Here is an 18,615-nt window from a genome sequence, read left to right on the forward strand (position 1 = left end):
AGACCTAAACACACACACACACATACAGACCTAATAATTGATATATGAAACAACATGGGTGAGTCTCAAAAGGCATTACCTGAATAAAAAAAGCCAGTCTCAAAGGCTACATAGTATATAATTCCATCTATATGACATTCTTATAAAATAGAAATGTCAAAAAGAAAACTATATTGGTAGAGAAAAGTCAGTGGTTGCCAGGGCTTAGAGAAGTAGGGGATGTGATTATAAAAGGGTAACACAAGGGAGTTTGGGGGTGTAATAACACTATTCTCTGAATGTGGTCATGGTTACACAAATCCACATATGTGTAAAATTTCAAAGAAGTATACACCAAAAAAAATGTTAATTTTACTGTATATTATTTTTCAAAATGAAATTAAAGGAAAAATACATGTAAATGTGGAAATCTGGGGACAGAAAACAGGATGCTTTACAATAGGAGTTCTCAGAGCCTTTAACATGCTTTACTCACATATTTAATAGGTATTAATTAACTGTATATTTATTAAATCACAAATGAGTATCTAATGGGGATGCCCGGCTGGCTCAGTTGGTGCATCATGTGACTCTTGATCTCAGGGTTGTGAAGTTTGGGCCCAACATTGGGTGTAGAGATTACTAAAAAATAAAAAATAAATCTTTTAAAAGAATGAGCATCTATGATGCTCAAAAACTAGAAGAGAAAATATGTAGCATTTCCCTATTTGACCACAGAATTTTTTTTCTCACAGCATCTGAGGATTCTGGTGTTTCCTGGATTCACTCTGGGAAATTCACATTTGGTAACAGGTATGAGCTCTTGCCTTGATATCTGGGATCCAGAGAAGACTAAAATGATAGGTTGTGAGTCAGGTACTATTTAACACCGAGTAACGGAGGGGCGCCTGGTTGGCTATATTAGTGGAATATGCAACTTTTTAAATCAGTTTTTATTTATTTATCTTGAGAGACAGAACGCGTGAGCACATGGCAGAGGGCCAGAGAGAAAGGGAGAGAGAGAGAATCCCAAGCACGTGGGGCTCGAACTGACGAACTGTAAGATCATGACCTGAACTGAAATCAAGAGTCAGATGCTTAAATGACGGAGACACCCAGGCACCCCTTGCATACAACTCTTGATCTTGAGGTTGTGAGTTCAAGCCCTACACTGGGTGTAGAGATTACTTTAAAAATAAAATGTTAAAAAAAAAAACAACAAAAAACACTGGGTAATTGAGACTGCCCTATACAAATGCCAGGGTGAGGAGGTTACAAGTAATAAAAAGTAATAAATACGGGGGGCGCTTGGGTGGCGCAGTCGGTTAAGCGTCCGACTTCGGCCAGGTCGCGATCTTGCGGTCCGTGAGTTCCAGCCCCACGTCAGGCTCTGGGCTGATGGCTCGGAGCCTGGAGCCTGTTTCTGATTCTGTGTCTCCCTCTCTCTCTGCCCCTCCCCCGTTCATGCTCTGTCTCTCTCTGTCCCAAAAATAAATTAAAAAAACGTTGGAAAAATAAAAAAAATAAAAAATAAATTAAAAAAAAGTAATAAATACTCTTCTGGTTTTTAAAACTTTTATGTATACATCTAAAAATACACACCAATATTTCTCTGTGTGTATGTGTGTGTCTCTCTCTCTGTTTCTCTACCACTCATTCATATGTGCGTGTGCACTGAAAAAAAAGTCTAGAATCTAAAGGAATTCACCAAAAGACTGTTAGTGGCTAAATCTGTGGTAAAATATTGGGTAATCTGAAATATATTTTCTCTTCTTGCTTTTCTATTTTTCATGATTTTTCATGCTAGAAATGTGAATTACTTGTAAAACAAACAAACAAAAATAGCTAAGGATTTTTTAAAAAGAAAATTTAAAAGTAAAATTAGCTACAATTTATTTGAGCACCTACCATGTGCTGGGAACTATACAAAGCACTTTCTATACATTATCTCTCATTTAGTCCTCACAATTTTTGTGAGAGGCATTACTACTATTCCCATTTTAAAGATGAAGAAATGAGACTCAAAGCAATTTGCCCAATTACTATGATGTGGATTGAATTTGGAATACAATTATAGAGGCGTACACATACACACCAGCTGTTTTCATATGCACTACACTTTTTTTTTTTTAATGTTTATTTTTGAGAGAGAGAGAAAGACAGAGCATGAGCAAGGGAGGGGCAGAGAGAGAGGGAGACACAGAATCTGAAGCAGGTTCCAGGCTGTGAACTGTCAGCACAGAGCCCGACACAGGGCTCAAACTCACAAGCCTTGAGATCATGACCTGAGCCAAAGTTGGAAGCCCAACCAACTGAGCCACCCAGGTGCCCCATCATACGCACTACACTTTAGAGAGAGCTGGCTCAGTTGTCTGAGACTCAAAACCCAGATACGACCACCCTTTCCAACCCCAAATATCCCATAAATTCTCTCCTAGATAACTAGCCATGTGGTAGAGTAAAAAACTTGGCCACAATATTTTGAGGTTCCTCAAAATATTGCAAGAGGAGAGGTAGATTCCCCATTCCTCAAAATTGAGCTGATCTTGAGACTTGCAAATTTGTATCTGTATTTGTAATTCAGAATTTCTGAATTCTGAATTGACAGAATATGGTAGAAGTGATGCTGTGTAAGTTCCAAAGGTGTTGCAGCTTCCACCTTCATACTCTTGGAACGCCAAGACCACCGTGGTATGAAGCCAAAAATGAAATACCACACAGACAATGAGGCCCAGCCATTCCTGCTATTCCAAATGAGCCCATCCCCCAGCTAACCTTACAAATGAATATAGCCATATAAGTGAGCCCAGGCAAACCAACAGCAGAAAATAGTTCAGAGTAATATATTATTGTTGGTTTAAACCATTAAGTTGTGGGGTGATTTGTTATGCAGCAATAGCTAACTGATACAACTTGAATTGCTCTCTCTCAAGTTGTTGAGGAGCCTGTGCTGGGTCACTACTACAGAAAAATACTAATCTAACACAGTGTGGTAAAAGCCCTTTTAGTGAGGTTCTCTTGCACCTCTTTTCCTAATACAGAGATCAAGCCCACACTCCATGCCCAAGAAGTGACTACAGACAGGTCTCAGACTCCCTTTCATATAGACCAAAGGTTTATTCTTCTCAAAACAGAACTATACAACTGAACAGATACTGGTAAGAAAGTGAGGAAGATTACATAATAAAGAATATCAAAAGAGCTCCTTTTGAAAAACAACAGACTATAATCATAGAAGCATACATGCCCACAGCCAGCTACTCATATGCACTCTACTTTAGAGACAGCTGGCTCCATCACATAGGAAAAATGTGTGCTGAAATCAATTAATTTTGTTTCCTTTGCTTTTATAGCACATTAGGTTTTCCTTCCAAGATTTAGTGAGTAATGAAACATATTAACTGTAGCAGGCTGAGTTTCAATTAAAGACAGAAGGCAAGGGTCATTTACCTACAACTAAATGCTTCTTCAATAATAACAGGCTCATGAGCAAAAGGAACTTGCTGCAAAGAGAATATGACAAATTGTTACTACAACCATCATTTTCAGACACAAATGGCTCTAGACCAGAAGACCATACTAGCTCAAAACATGATATGGAACCCACTGCTAACACCAAGGAATATTCCTTGCACGTTGGGTAACTCCCTGTCAAAATCGGCAACCATGATGATACGGAAAAAAATACCCTAGCTTCTTGAAGGTTATCCTCTCTCTTGACAGGATGACTCGGCATATTTTCATTTTACAAAATACTGGAATGTTGTCGCAGATTAATTGAACTCTTAAAATAACATCATAGTCTACATTTTAAAAGCAACATCACCAACAAAATAGTGCAGCGCTGTTCGGGGCTTGAGGATGACAATTCTTTTCAGAAGAGAGGGTCTCACAGGGAAAAGAACACAGATGGTATCTTGTAGCTCCCTCACAGCGGGTCACTTTACATTCCTTACTCTCTTTTAAATGCTATTGACAGAACGCCCTCTCAGTCTTTCCTTCCTCTTCGTTTCTCATATTTCTTGGCCGTCCTTTTGATTTCAATCACTTGGCCGCTTCTAATTCTCCCTTTCCTTGAACCTTAGTCTTCTCTTTTCTGCCTTACCTGATACACAAAGAGTAAGACTGCTCCTCATATGACAGCCCCGCATTTCTCCACTGTTAGCACAAAGAAAGAATTCTCTCTCAGACAGGGTCTGGTTACCCTGCAATTTTCTGTGTCCTTCTTTTCTCAAAGATACAAGTCAGTCAGTCTCTGTGTATGTCTTCTGTCTCGGTCTCTCTCTCCAGGCATCCAATCTGTGATAAAAGAGCGAGACTATGTTTGGTTAATGTTCTGACAAGTGAAAGTAGGACTTAATCATAAGCAAATTTTAAATAGCTCTTTCAAACATTTCCTTACAGTGGTACTGATGTGGTTTGAAGTGTTGGGGTTTGGAGCTGGGGGCCAAGAAAGAATTCTTGAGATATCTTCAGTGCAAAAGGTGATTTTATTAAAGCACGGGGGCAGGACCTGTGGGCAGAAAGAGCTGCACTGGGGTTGTGAAGAGTGACTCTTCAGGTTGGGAGGGGGTTAAGGATAGCATAAGTCTCTAAGGTACTTTGGAAACAAGGTTTCCTTCCAGGACCTTGAAGGGCTAGCTGCTGTTAGGAAAAGGTCATTTATTTCTGTTCAGTAAAAGCTCAGTCATGAGACCCTTCAGATGTGTATCAGTGGGCCATATGCTTGGAGTATCAGTGCCAACATATATCTTGGGGGTAGAGATAAAGGAAGTTTCCAAAGGAATTTTTATATGTTAAAGTACGTACAGGATCCTGGGGAGTTGGGATAACATTAAGGTAAGATTCCCTTTTTGCCTTCAGCAAAGTGTCATCACGGAGGCAGCTGAGCTCCTAGAGAAATATCACTGCCTGTTTCAAGGACTTGTCAATGGGCTGTAGGCAGTAAGGGAATTTAATTTTTCATTTGCCTTTGTTTCCCACATCAGTAACCAGACATAGCTTCTAACACAGAAGTGGAATTAAATTCAAGTCAACACTTACTTAGTGTCTACCACTTGCCACACCTCATGCTGGGCATAGAGATCTAAGTAAGGCTTAGGGTCCGCCATCAAGGAGAAAACTTATAAAGAAAAATTATAAAGAAAAGCAAAGAATAACAGTCAACTACTTGATGGAAAGCCTAACAAATATCACCTAAGTATCACCAATTGGAAAGAAGTTCTTAGTAGAGTGAGGTTCTGTTTTATTTTATGAATATAATTTATTGTCAAATTGGCTTACATACAACACCCAGTGCTCATCCCAACAAGTGCCCTCCTCAATGCCCATCACCCATTTTTCCTCTCCCCCATCACCCCATCCACCCTTAGTTTGTTCTCTGTATTTAATAGTCTCCCGTGGTTTGCCTCCCTCCCTCTGTGTATCTATTTTCTTTCCCCTTCCCTTCCCCCATGGTCTTCTGTCCACTTTCTCAAGATCCACATATGAGTGAAAACATATGATATCTGTCCTTCTGTTTTCTTTATTTAAAAAATATATATTTATTTATTTTGAGAGACAGAGCATGCGCATGGGCGGGCACACACATGTGTGTGGAGGTGAGGGACAGAGACAGAGGGAGGGAGAGAATCCCCAGAAGGCTCTGTGCTAACAACTAGCTCAATATGAGATCATGAGATCATGTCCTGAGCTGAAATCAAGAGCCAGACACTTAACTGACTGAGTCACCCAAGCACCCCTCTGTTTCTTTATTTTTAATATGGGTAAATGATATAACAAAACTTGCTTTTGCAGGATGATTATTATAGGAGTCAAACTAGACTATGACTGAATGTATCTTGCAACTCTGCAATTCAATTTCATTTCCATTTGATCATCACTGATTCAGCATCCACTTTGGTCCAGGTCCTGTGGAAATAAAAAGGAAATCTATAACCCCTAAAATGAAAGCACCCAGCATCTGAGGGAGTAGAGGGATACATCAAAAATATAATAAAGGGGGTGCCTGGCTAGCTCAGTCAGTAGAGCATGCTACTCTTGATCTCAGGGTTGTGAGTTCAAGCCCCATGGTGGGCGTGAAGCCCACTTAAAGAAAAAAAAAAATCTGAACATCTAAGGGTGCCTAGATGGCTCAGTTGGTACAGCATGCAATTCTTGATCTTGGAGCTGTGAGTTTGAACCCTACATTGGATGTAGAGATTACTTGAAAATAAAAACATTTTTAATAAAAATAAAAACTTATTAAATATATAATACAGTATAATTATGTGCTGTAATAGAGATACAGAAAATGTACCAGATCTTAGAAGACAGATGAAATTCTCCAGGTGGCAGTCTGGTGAGTAGGGAAAGACAGAAGAGGATATCAAAGGATGTTATAGAAGGGGGAGTATATAATAACAAGTAGCTCTCATTAAGGCCCTTCTATGTAGTGGTCACTATATTAAGGCCCTTCACAGTCAGTATTCTCAATAAATAAAGACTAGGGCTGCTTTGGTGGCTCAGTCAGTCAAGCATCTGACTTCAGCTCAGGTCATGATCTCATGGTCCATGGGTTAGAGCCCCACATCAGGCTCTGTGCTGATAGCTCAGAGCCTGGAGCCTGCTTCAGATTCTGTGTCTCCTTCTCTCTCTGCCCCTCCCCCACTCATTCTCTCTCTCTCTCTCTCTCTCTCTCTCTCTCTCTCTCTCTTTCTCTCCCCCCTTCCCCCCCTCCCCCCAAAAAATAAACATTTAAAAAATTAATAAATAAAGACTAGCTAGAGGGCTCCCCTTCTTGAAAACATCATACCCTGTTACCTTACACAGTTTGGTTTTAGTGGCTGTCAAGTCTATTGGCCTTGAGAGACTAACAGCTGATTGCCCAGGAGGGAAGGGGGCAAGCACTGAAACAGAAGCGCAAAGTGATGGATTCTCACCCTGTTGTTCCTATGTCGCTCTAGGGATATCCTTTAGCTTGCTAGTCCTCAGTTTCCTCATCAGCAAAATGGATTTATTACCAGCTGACCTTGTGAGGTTGTTGGGATAATGGATGTGGAAAAGGTTTTCAAGTCTATCTTAGTGCTCTGTAGGGAAAGGCCCAGGCTGGAAACTCACTTGCCTACAGGGGCCTGGAAGGTAACCTAATTGAGTGAAGCAGGCCTGTGGGAATTCTGCCAATTGTTGTATCAGTTAGCTATTGCTATGTAACAAATCATCCTACAACTTAGTGGCTTAAGCCAACAATAGTATATTACTTTTCACTATTTTATGGCTTTGCTCTGTAGTTTTTCTGCTTCTATTTTGCCTGGGCTCACTCATATGGTATATTCATTTGTAAGGCTGGCTGGGGGCTGGGTTGATTTGGAGAGCAAAGCAGCTACTCCTTGTTGATTAAAGTTGAATGCACATACAAAATTGGGCCCCTTGCTGCCAACCTATTGTTCTTAAAATTTTTAAATATTTGTGTGTGTGTGTGTGTGTATGTGTGTGTGTGTGTGTGTGTGTGTAAATCCCTGATTTTTAAGTATGAACTATTTTCATTAACAGAAAACATTGTGTGACCCTACAAAACCCATCTATGGACTGGATTTAGGGTTTGGGCCACCAATTGGTAACCTCCATGTTAAGTAGTATTTTTAGCCAGCCTTTACTTTTGTGTGCAATCTCTTAGGTTTTCCTCAGGCACAAGCAGCCATATTAGGCCCACTTGGGCTCCCTCTCCTCGTCCTTTTGGCCAATGGTTCTCAAGATGTGGTCCACAGATCAAGAGAGTCAGCATCACCAGCATCATTAGACATGCAGATTCTTGGAGCGCTTGGGTAGCTCAGTTGGTTAAGTGTTCGTCTTCGGCTCAGTTCATGACCTCACGGTTTGTGGGTTCAAGCCCTGTGTCGGGCTCTGCACTCACAACTTGGAGCCTGGAACCTACTTCAGATTCTGTGTCTCCCTGGGGAGCCTGGGTGGCTCAGTCGGTTGAGCGTCTGACTTCGGCTCAGGTCATGATCTCGCGGTCTGTGAGTTCGAGCCCCGCGTCGAGCTCTGTGCTGACAGCTCAGAGCCTGGAGCCTGCTTTGGATTCTGTGTCTCCTTCTCTCTCTGCCTCTCCCCTGCTTTCACTGTCACTCTCTCTCAAAAATAAATAAACATTAAAAAAAAAAAAGAAACGTTGTTAACAGCAAAAGCTTACTTACATAAACAAATTAAAAAAAAAAAAAAAAAAAAAAGATTCTGTGTCTCCCTCTCTCTGCCCCTCCCTTGCTCACTCACTCTCTCTCTCAAAAATAAGTAAATATTAAAAAAAAAATTTTTTTAAGAAATGAAAATTCTTGCCCCCACCACACCTATTGATTCAGACACTCTAGGAGTAGGGACTCTAGGTGAATCTCATGCTTGCCAGAGAGAACCACTGCTCTCCATACCTGAGAGGAAAATGGGTGGGAGGGATATTCAAACTGACTTTCAGAACTAGAGAAATTCTGTTCCTTGAGCACCACCAGGTAAGCCACAGGCTCCCATTTTTAATAAGATGAGATCACCACAAGCCAGACTGTATGGCACATACCAAAAGGGCCATGGACTCAGTACCTTCTGATCAAGACTTCACACTAGTTCTCAGTCCTTGCTATGCACTGGAATCAAATGGAGAACTTTACAAAATACTGATGCCTGGGTTTCCCCCGCCCTGAGAATCTGATGTACATGGTCTAAGGTTGCAGCCTGGCCCTCAAGAATCTTAACTGCTCTGCAAGTGACTCTAATTTTCAATCATGAGAATTAACTTGGATCTTGAAACAAGAGAAAAAAGAAATCGGTAACTGTAGATGTCTCTGGGGGAAAGCACTAAGGAATTAGAAGACTGAAAAAGAGTCTCACTTTTTTAATCTATTCTTATAATGGGAACTTCCTCTAGGTTTTTCTTCCTTGAATTTCTAGTGGATTAGCATTCTAGCCACTTCCCACAGAGCACAGTGCTTAGCAATGAATGCAAGTCAATGCTGTGCACGACTTGTCTTTGGGAAATTTATTTTCTTAAAAGAAAATGTTAGAAAGAAAGGGAAGAAAGGAGGGGGAGAGAGAAAGAGAGAGAGATGGGTAGAATGTGAACAAACAGGAAAAGGAAGAGCCATAGATAAGCAAAAGAAACAGTTTGGACAAAGTTTGGAGGTGAATTCTGCAAAGAGCGTGTAGAAATAATGAGACCAGCCTACCTAGAGCAGAGGTACGTGCTGGGAAAGAGATAAATAGGTATTACAGGAGTCTGATCTTAAACTGCCTTGGAGAAAAAGATGGGAGTGTATTAGGGTTCTCCAGAGAATTAGAACAAATAGTGTGTGTGTGTGTGTGTGTGTGTGTGTGTGTGTGCGTGTGTGTGTGTGTGGAGATATACAGAATTGGCTCATGTGATTTGGAAGCTGAGAATTCCCAAGATCTGCAGGATAAGTTAGAACCTGGAAACCCAGGAGAATTGACAGTGTAGTTCCTGTCTGAAGGCTGGCAGGCTTCAGACCCAAGAAAAACTAATATTCCAGTTTGAGTCTGAAGAGGGGAAAAAGTTGTCCCAGTTTGAAGGCAGTTCAGGCAGGAGAAATTCTCTCTTACTCATAGAAGGATGTGAATTTTTGGTCTATTTAGACCTTCAACTGATTGAATGATGCCCATCCGCATTAAGGAGGGCAATCTGCTTTACTCAATCTATGGACTTAAATGTTAAACTCATCTAAAAACACCCTCACAGGGGTGCCTGGGTGGCTCAGTCCATTAAGCATCCGACTCTTGATTTCAGCTCAAGTCATGATCTCACGGTTCGTGAGTTTGAGCCCTGCATGGAGCTCTGTGCTGACGGTGCAGAGCCTGCTTGGGACTCTCTCTCTCTCCCTCTCTCTCTGCCCCTCCCCTCCTTGCTCTCTCAAAATAAATAAATAAACTTAAAAAAAAATAGGGGTGCCTGGGTGGCTCAGTCGGATAAGTGCCCAACTTTGGCTCAGGTCATGATCTCATGGCTCGTGAGTTCGAACCCTGAGTCAGGCTCTGTGCTGACAGCTCAGAGCCTGGAGCCTGCTTCACATTCTGTGTCTCCCTCTCTCTCTGCCCCCCGCCCCCCCCCCCCCCGCTTGCACTCTGACTCTGTCTCTCTCTCAAGAATAAACATTTAAAAAAATGAAAATAAAAAAATAAAAATAAAAACAACCTCAAAGAAACATAGTTAATGGATGGTGTACCAAATATCTGGGCATCTTGTGAAATTTAATAAAGGGAAATCTCACTAGAATGGAATAGAAGGCCAGCAGGGGGAGCTCTCATGCCCTACCACTCCTCATCAGTTGCAGATACCAACAGGGAGAGGGGGACCTTGCAGATGGACACTACTTTACCATCCCAGAAGGGGGGAAAAAAGGGTTTCCTCCTCCTGCTGCCCCCCCACAACAGCCCAGCCAATGAGAGACAGTCATAACTCAGAGCTCCCAACTTCCCGGATTTCCTGAACAAAAGAGGCTTTCTCTCCTTTGTTCAGCAGAACAAAGCCTATGACGTTGCTGTAGTTTGCTTGTCCCTGATTGCAATTCTCTGCTATTTATTTGTTGGTAAAATAATTGGCCGTTTGATTTTTAGGGTTAACAATTCCATGGCCCAGTCAAATTAACACATAAAATTAACCATCACAGGGAGTATGGATTTGAATCTGTGGACCAATGTTTCCAAAGTGTGGTGCATGAAGACCTAGACCAATGAAATACTCTGCCAAAAAAGGTTCTGTGAAAATATCAATCTCAGAAAACACTGTATACTAACACATATTGACATATGAAAGCTATGAGTTATCCTGCAGGAAAGAAATGGTTCATAACTTTGTCAACCTAGCATTTCCCTGACATTTGATCACAGAATCTGTTTTTTACTTAAAGCCTATTAATTTCTGATGGAATGAAATCTTCACAGAACAACTGGAAAAGCCAGTCCAAGCCATAAGAAGATAATATAGATTTGGAACCTGAAAAGGGACATGAAAACCGGATTTTAGTAAGATAAATTTGGCTATAGTATGCAGGGATATAAAAGGAAAGTGAGCCTGAAAGCAGAGAGAAGCTACTTCAGCAAGGAAGCTACTTTAGCATTCAAGATCTGAGGATAGATAGAGGCTTGCACTTGGGAAAGGGGGAGGGGGAGGAGGAAGGAAATTTATGGAAAAGTGTCAGCATATATGAATTATAAGAGTATTAGAAAACTCCAGTTTGGAGCTTAGTAAGTGAAAGAATAAAGAGCCACTGATGGAGAAAGCCAGAAGGAAAGACTGGTTCATGGGCACAAATGTGGTGTGTTCTGTTTTCAATATGTTAGGTTTAGCGTCATGGTAGACAGAGGTCTGTGGGAAATATCTAGCAGTTTTTGGAATGATGAGACTTGTGTGAGAGATATAAAAATTATAAATCAATTTGGAAAAAATTATAAATCAATTTGGAAATCATAAACACAGAGCTAGAACCTAAGCCACAAGAGTGGCTCTTACTCACTTCCCCATTTCCCTCAGCCAGGCCAACCCATTCTCTTTGTAAAGGGCTTCGTTTTGAACAGTATGCTTCCTAAACCAGTTTCAGGTCCTCCTAATAATAGCCTCACAAAGGAGCATTGAATTATATTCATTTCTGAGAACAGCTCTGGGCTCTACGGTGGTAACCAAGCACCATCAGCAGGTAGTTTAAGGAAATAAGCCCAGAGGAAGCTCTTTAGATGTGTAAGGAGGATTAGCTTTGGAAATTCACATTTAAGTAGCACAAGTCAACTGTGAACAGAAACATTCTGTCCTCCTTGCTACATGTCAATAGTACCCTCTACTACAAGGCCTCACTATTAAGAAATCCCAAAGCTCAATCCCAGGCACCAGTAGATTTTTTAAATTTTTTTAATGTTTATTTACTTTTGAGAGAGAGAGAGAAAGAAAGAAAGAGAGAGGGTGGGGGAAGGGCAAAGAGAGAAGGAATTACAGAATCTGAAGCAGGCTCCTGGCTCCGAGCTGTCAGCACACAGCCCGATATGGGGCTCGGATTTACAAACAACGAGATTATGACCTGACCCGAAGTCAGATGCTTAACCAACTGAGCCACCCAGGCACCCCAGGACACCAGTAGATTTTAAACAAATTTCATAAACTAAAACCACGCTTGTAATCTTCTGGTTGCTTGTACTCATGAAAATACATTTAAACATTATCAACCAATTCAGTAAGTGCTTACAACATGCCTACTGTGCACTTGGCCCTGAAATGACCCCATGGCCTTTACCCTTTTCCTTCACACTGGACTTCTGGAGTCCCATAGTTTCATATGTGAATCCCAACTGTAACCTCTACTGGTTATATGATTCTGAGCAAGTTACTTAAATGCCCAGGGCCTTGATTTTCTCATCTACAAAAAAATGGGATAAAAATAACTCATTCATTTATTTATGTGTTCATGTGTACATTCGTTCATCCAATAAATGCTTTTGACTTCCTACCTTAGCTTTGACTATACTAAATGCTGGGACTGGCACAGTGGTAAAAGAAATAGGTGTAGGAGAGGAAAATATTTTTCTTGACTCTTTTATGTTACCTGGCTGGGTCTGAAAATTAAACTGACAAAAATGTATTAATGGGGAAAAAAAGGCATACAAATTTATGTAATATAAGTTTTACATGACACAGGAGCCTCCATAAGGAAATGCAGATGCAGTGGAACAGAACTGAGTGTTTACGTTAGGTCTGATGAAGAGTGGACAGAGGTGGAAGAATATGATATATTCAAGAGTGTGAGAAGAAAGGGAGACGATTCATTTAAGTTCCAAATAAAAGCTGTGTTGTCTAATTAACAATAGGTTTACAACCTATTGGAAAATGTATGAAACCCCCCCACCCCCCCAAATAGATTCCCAAAGCCTTAGACGCTTCACTTCACTGGCTTTACAATGAGCATGCACCCAAGAACTTTAGTCTCTATGCAACCTCAAGGAATGTACATTTGTTCCAATCAGACTACTTTTTTACCTTACATGGGCATAGGTGACTTCCAGGTAAGACTGTAACCTCTGTAAGTATCAGCCAGTGAGGAACCAGGGGAGTGACTTGCGTGCTAGCAGATAAATTGTCTAATGTAAGTGACCCAAGTGTGCCTGTCCATCACACACTGCTCTTGCAAGAATGTTCTTGCAAGAATGTTGATTAAAGCCTGGCTTCACTGTGCTCGGAGTCTCTGTGTCACTCCTTTGATTGCGTCAGTGGGCTTATTTCTCACAAGAAACTTAGAAATGCTTGCTGGTTAGCATTCTTCTCAGGCCCCTTTTGTCTTTAGAGATAAGGATGCTCCTTTCCTCCCAGAATAGGGAGGGTACCTCTCACACAAAGATTTTATGACTTATTTTAGAGAAGAAGGGTAGGCAGAAGGTCAGCGTGACCTTCCTCCTTCTGCTGTGTTCTGAAACTCCTTCATTTTAAAATATTCAATATGCCAGGGATGCCTGGCTGGCTCAGTGGGAGGAGCATGTGACTCTTGATCTCAGGGTCATGGGTTTGAGCCCCACATTGGGTATAGCAATTACTAAAAAATAAATTTAAAGACACACATTTAAAAAAATAATTTAGGGGCACCTGGGTGGCTCAGTCAGTTGAGCATCCGACTCTTCAGGTCATGATCTCACAGTTTGTGGGATTGAGCCCATGTCGGGCTCTGCACTGATAGCATGGGACCTGCTTGGGATTCTCTATCCCCTCCCTCTCTGCCTCTCTCTCTCTTGCATGCACTTTCTCTGTCTTTCTCTCTCTCTCTTTCTCTGCCTCTCAAAATAAATAAATACACCTTAAAAAAATAATAATTTAACAAATAAAATACTGAATATACCAAAATGCCATATTTGGGGTGGCATGTCACAGGCATGGTCCCTGCAGCACTGGAGCCCAAACCTTACTGATTTTGAGGATAATCAAATGAAATCATATGTGGAAATTACAAGATACAGTGGTTCATACATAAAGGTAACTCAATAAATGCTAGTTTCCTTCTCAAGGGTACCAGGATACATCATCCCAAAATACACCTCTTTGGCATAAGGATTATTTTGAACTAAAGGCACTTGAGAACCAGCAGTGGCAGGAAAGGCTCTTTACCTCCAACTGCTTAAAAATAGAGTATAAATTTCCCCTTTTGTAACGGAAATTTACGTTTAGAAAGGAAACTTCCATTTGTAAAGTTATCTCTGTGCCAGGAAGAAAGACAACTTTTATCACCTGAGAGACTTTTATCTACATAACAAGACAACCCATCTTTATCTTATGCTTCCTCCCCTTGCTTTCCCAGAACTTGCCTCCCCACCCAGAAGCCCCCAAACCTCTTTTTGTTTGTCTAACCTAAGACGGTATATATAAGCCTCTATTACGTGGCTGCCTCCTTGAATCTCTGTTCTTTGTGAAACTCCCTTGTGTAACTGTGTAATTAAAACTGGTTTTTTGGGGACACCTGGGTGGCTCAGTTAAGCGTCTGACTTCGGCCCAGGTCATGATCTCACAGTTCGTGGGTTTGAGCCCCTCTTTGGGCTCTGTGCTGACAGCTTAGAGCCTGGAGCCTGCTTCGGATTCTGTGTCTCCCTCTCTCTCTGCCCCTCCCCAGCTCATGCTCTCACACTCTGTCTCTGTCAAAAATAAGTAAACTTAATTAAAAAGAAAAAAAAAAAAAAACCTGGTTTTTTGTTGTTGTTAATCTGTCTATGATCAGTTTGATTCCTGGGCCCGAACAGTGACCCTAGGGGAGAAAAAAGGGTTTTTCTCCCCTACACATCGTTCCTATGTGGATGGATATACATGGAATACAAACTTAAGTGCCTATGGTGGCCAATATAAATGTGTGCAGCAGTGGAGACTATGGAAATCTAAAGCTCTCCTGTCCCCACTAAAGGGCAGTGTTCCACTCTGCATTAACCAATGATTTTCAGGAGGGGATACAGGTCCAACATTCTAGATCTTCCTGTTAAAGAGGAATGGGAAACCTGGCTATGAAATATGCCTATTTTTAAATGTTGGCAACTGACTCCAAATCCTGGGTGGACCAAATAAAATATATCTGACCCAGGGGCTGCCCACATTTGCAACTTCCATTACAGCCTAACTCTGAGAAGGCAGAGCCCTCAGATAACTCTGAGTTCCAAGTACTCTCTGAGCATATTGTACAGGAAGACTAAGGGATCCTCCAGTCAAATCTTCACTCCAGCTTGGTCCCTATCAATCAGCACAATTCTCTTCACACTCCAGTGAAACAGGAACCTGGTGTGACAGGATCATTATCACCAGAGGAAAGGACAATCTCACCATGGGTCATCAGCTTGTATTACATAAATGAATTTAAGGGCTTGAAATGAGGAAACAATGAAAATGCACGCAATAGGGCAGTGAGGCACACGCAGTTCAGGAACCAAATTGTGCTGATCGGACTTAAAGGGCCAATCACAAATATGCCAGGAACATTTGGTCAGCACTTTCAGGTGACATTTTCCCAGTGTGATATTGCTTTCATGCTTCCTTCATCTCTGACTCATTCTCTCCGGTTCAATCTATTTTGTTTATAGATTTAATATCTGGCACTATTCCTCTAAAGAGCTCACGATTTCCCTCTGCCTTCTCTTCCCCCTCCTACTTCAGAGCAGGGCAGATGGAAAACCAAATAAGAAATGACAGACGTAAAAAGATATGGATATTTATATTGCTTTGGTTTGGGGGACCAAATGAAGCTAGCCCAACAGACACAAGTTTGAAGCTGCTTCATCCCTTCCAGAAGAGTCTAAGTGTTGAGTCCCAACATACACCTTGCTCTAGAAAACCCAAATATTAGAATTCTGTGCTAAAGACCAATACTCCCCCAGCCGGCAGTTAAAGTGTTTCTTTAATTCTGCCACTTACGGGTATCTGAGCATTCCATGAATCAGCAATGACCCTGATAGACCTCAGTCATCTAGAAGTCCATCACATGCTTTGGGCAGACCAACATCTAATAATCTTCTCACCTATTGGGAAGGTCTGGGGACAATGAAACTGGTACCCAGCCACATTCCTTGATGTGCCTGGGACATAAGAGGCTTATGTAAGAGACACTGAACACAGCCCACAATGTGATGGACAGGGAGTTCCTTAAAAAGGGATGGAATGTTAGAAACAACAATAGTGCCACTAAGAATAAATCACCATGAATGAAGGAGTCTGGCAGAGTGAACGTCTTAGCTCAGGTTGCCATAACAAAATACCACGACTAAAATAAATACCTTTTTAAAAAAATGTTTATTTCTTTATTTTGAGAGAGAAAGAGAAAGAATGTGAGTGGGGTAGTGGCAGAAACAGAAGGAGAGAGAGATTCCCAAGCAGGCTCCACACTATCAGCACAGAGCCCAACATGGGGCTGTATCTCACAAACCCTGAGATCATTACCTGAGCCGAAATCAAGAGTAGGGTGCTTAACTGACTAAGCCACCCAGGTGCTCCTAAAATAAGTATCTTGATTATATTTTGTGAGAATGGAAATGACTTTCGTGGGAATCTGAGCTTGGTGGTGCCCTATGTCTATGGTTACAAATAGCCTTTGAATCGCCAAATGGGAACCCTTCAGCACTTATGTTACCTGAACTCTGGCATCTGATATTGCTGACAACTCCTCCCTAAACTTGAAATTCTCTCCTCCCTAAACTTCCTTTTCCCTCCGAACCCCTCTGGCTACTGTGGGTATTCCATGGCCAAGCCTGGTGCAGGTGAGGAGGCACTGAGAAGAAAAGAACATACAAGGACATGCCTATGGCACAGCAAGGAATTGCCTGACATGGAAGTACCTAGACCCTTGAGGGTTGGCAGGCCCTTTCCCCAGCCTACAGAGCAAGGAGTGGCAGATCAGACTTGAGAGGGGCCGTGCTGACCCCTAAATTCTGGTCACAACTCCATGAAAGCAGAAGAAACCCCAGAGTCTCCTCACTCACTTTCAGTCTCATTTCCTTTGCCTGTTGCAATGCTTGCTTGCAGACTTGGTAGTAAACTGAAATGAAAGCAACCCTGAACTTGTGTAACTGGTCATTCTTGCCTAGTTTTGAATCTGGATTAGCCTATTATGGGCTGGCCTACCTCACCACTCCTCAGTCTTCTCAGTGAATTCCTCTCCTTCATCCTGCCCCGAACTGTGGAGGTTCCACAGGGATCCCTGCTCAGCCCTTTTCTCACTCTCCAGGCAAGCTTAACAACCACCCAGTATTAACAATCACATGTATACTGATGATCTCTAATTCTGCATCAACTGATCAGACGTGAGCTTCTGACTCAGGTACCAGAGTTTAGTACACATTTCACAAACCCCTCAAATTCTGCAAGTCCAAAATTGAATTTATTCTCTCCCTCCACTATCTAGTCCTCCTCTTACACTCTCTTTCTTTGTCTGTCAACTAGATCCTCATTAACTTAGCTGAACAAGCCAGGAAACTAAATCAGAGTTGGTTCTGAGTTTCTTTAGATGCATGTGTAAAGGTACTAAAGGCGATGGATGAATCATGTTGGCTCTTTTAAAAGATCAATTTGGGGGCACCTGGGTGGCTCAGTCTTGGTTAAGCATCTGACTCTTGATCTTGGCTCAGGTCATCATCTCATGGTTTGTGAGATTCAGCCCTGCGTTGGGCTCTGCACTGACAATGTGGAGCCTGAACCCTGTAATAACCTCTCATCCAGTCATCCCCATTCATGTTCTTCTAACCAGTGCTGCCAAAAACATCTATTCTTTCAGGCATATTTAAATACCTTTATACCTTTTCTTCTTATTACAGAAGTACTACAGGTTTACTGTAGACATTTGAGAAAAGTCAGTAATAATACAAAAAGATCATCACTATTAACATTGTATTATATACACTTCCAGCCATTTTCTATGAATAGACCTACATCTTTAGGAGAAAAGGATTATATCATACACAGTTATATGCCCTACTTTTAAAAATTAGCGTTGTGAACAATTTCCTAATATAAAAGATAGTTTAAAATATACCATAGTAATTACCCTCATACATCCCTCTTTGCTCATATTCATAATTATTTCTTTAGGAGTGGAATTGCTGGGTGAATAGGTAATGCGTATATACTTTTAAGACTTTGAACCTATTGCCAAATACTCCCTGGAAAAGTTTTATGCATTTATTATATTTCTGCCAGTAGAGTGATCATCTTAATGTAGAAATCAGATTCTTACTCAAAGATGTGGAAGAACTTCTAGGCTCAAGTGCACTATACGAGGGAAGGCCCAGAAATAAGGCTGTCACAGGCATTTAAGCCAGCATGTTTCCAAGACTCCGTGGCCCCCATGGAGTCTTTCTGATGAACCATGAAAGGAGATCAAAGTATACAAGTTCTTTCCACAGCTCTTAGAGTAAATGCCATGCAAGGCCAGGGACTTTCATTTTTACATATGACTAAGTACCTAATAGCTTCCTTTGTTAATTATTAAAAGTGATTAAATTTTTATATTCACCAAAAGAAAAAAAACCTGCAAAAAACCATGTGGTACTGCCAATTGTTGAAAACTTTTGCTGCCACAGAAAAGCTGGCAATGATATAAATTTCCTGCTGTACATGTAACAACCTAGATTGCTGGGGATGCTTGTTGTTGGTGAGGAGGG

General features: G+C 41.4%; 1 long non-coding RNA gene across 3 annotated transcripts in view; it reads right to left on the reverse strand.

Annotated features, from left to right (window-relative positions):
* LOC132678812 (uncharacterized) overlaps nucleotides 1-18,615 on the reverse strand; it is a 54,172-nt gene that overhangs the window by 25,267 nt on the left and 10,290 nt on the right. For all 3 annotated transcript variants that reach the window (XR_014137275.1, XR_013554127.2, XR_014137276.1), the window contains exon 3: nucleotides 4,085-4,278. This is a non-coding gene — a long non-coding RNA (uncharacterized LOC132678812). The remainder of the gene's footprint in view (nucleotides 1-4,084; nucleotides 4,279-18,615) is intronic.

Source organism: Panthera onca, chromosome A2 (assembly GCF_046562875.1).
Source record: "Panthera onca isolate mPanOnc1 chromosome A2, mPanOnc1 haplotype 2, whole genome shotgun sequence".
NCBI classification, from domain to species: domain Eukaryota; kingdom Metazoa; phylum Chordata; class Mammalia; order Carnivora; family Felidae; genus Panthera; species Panthera onca.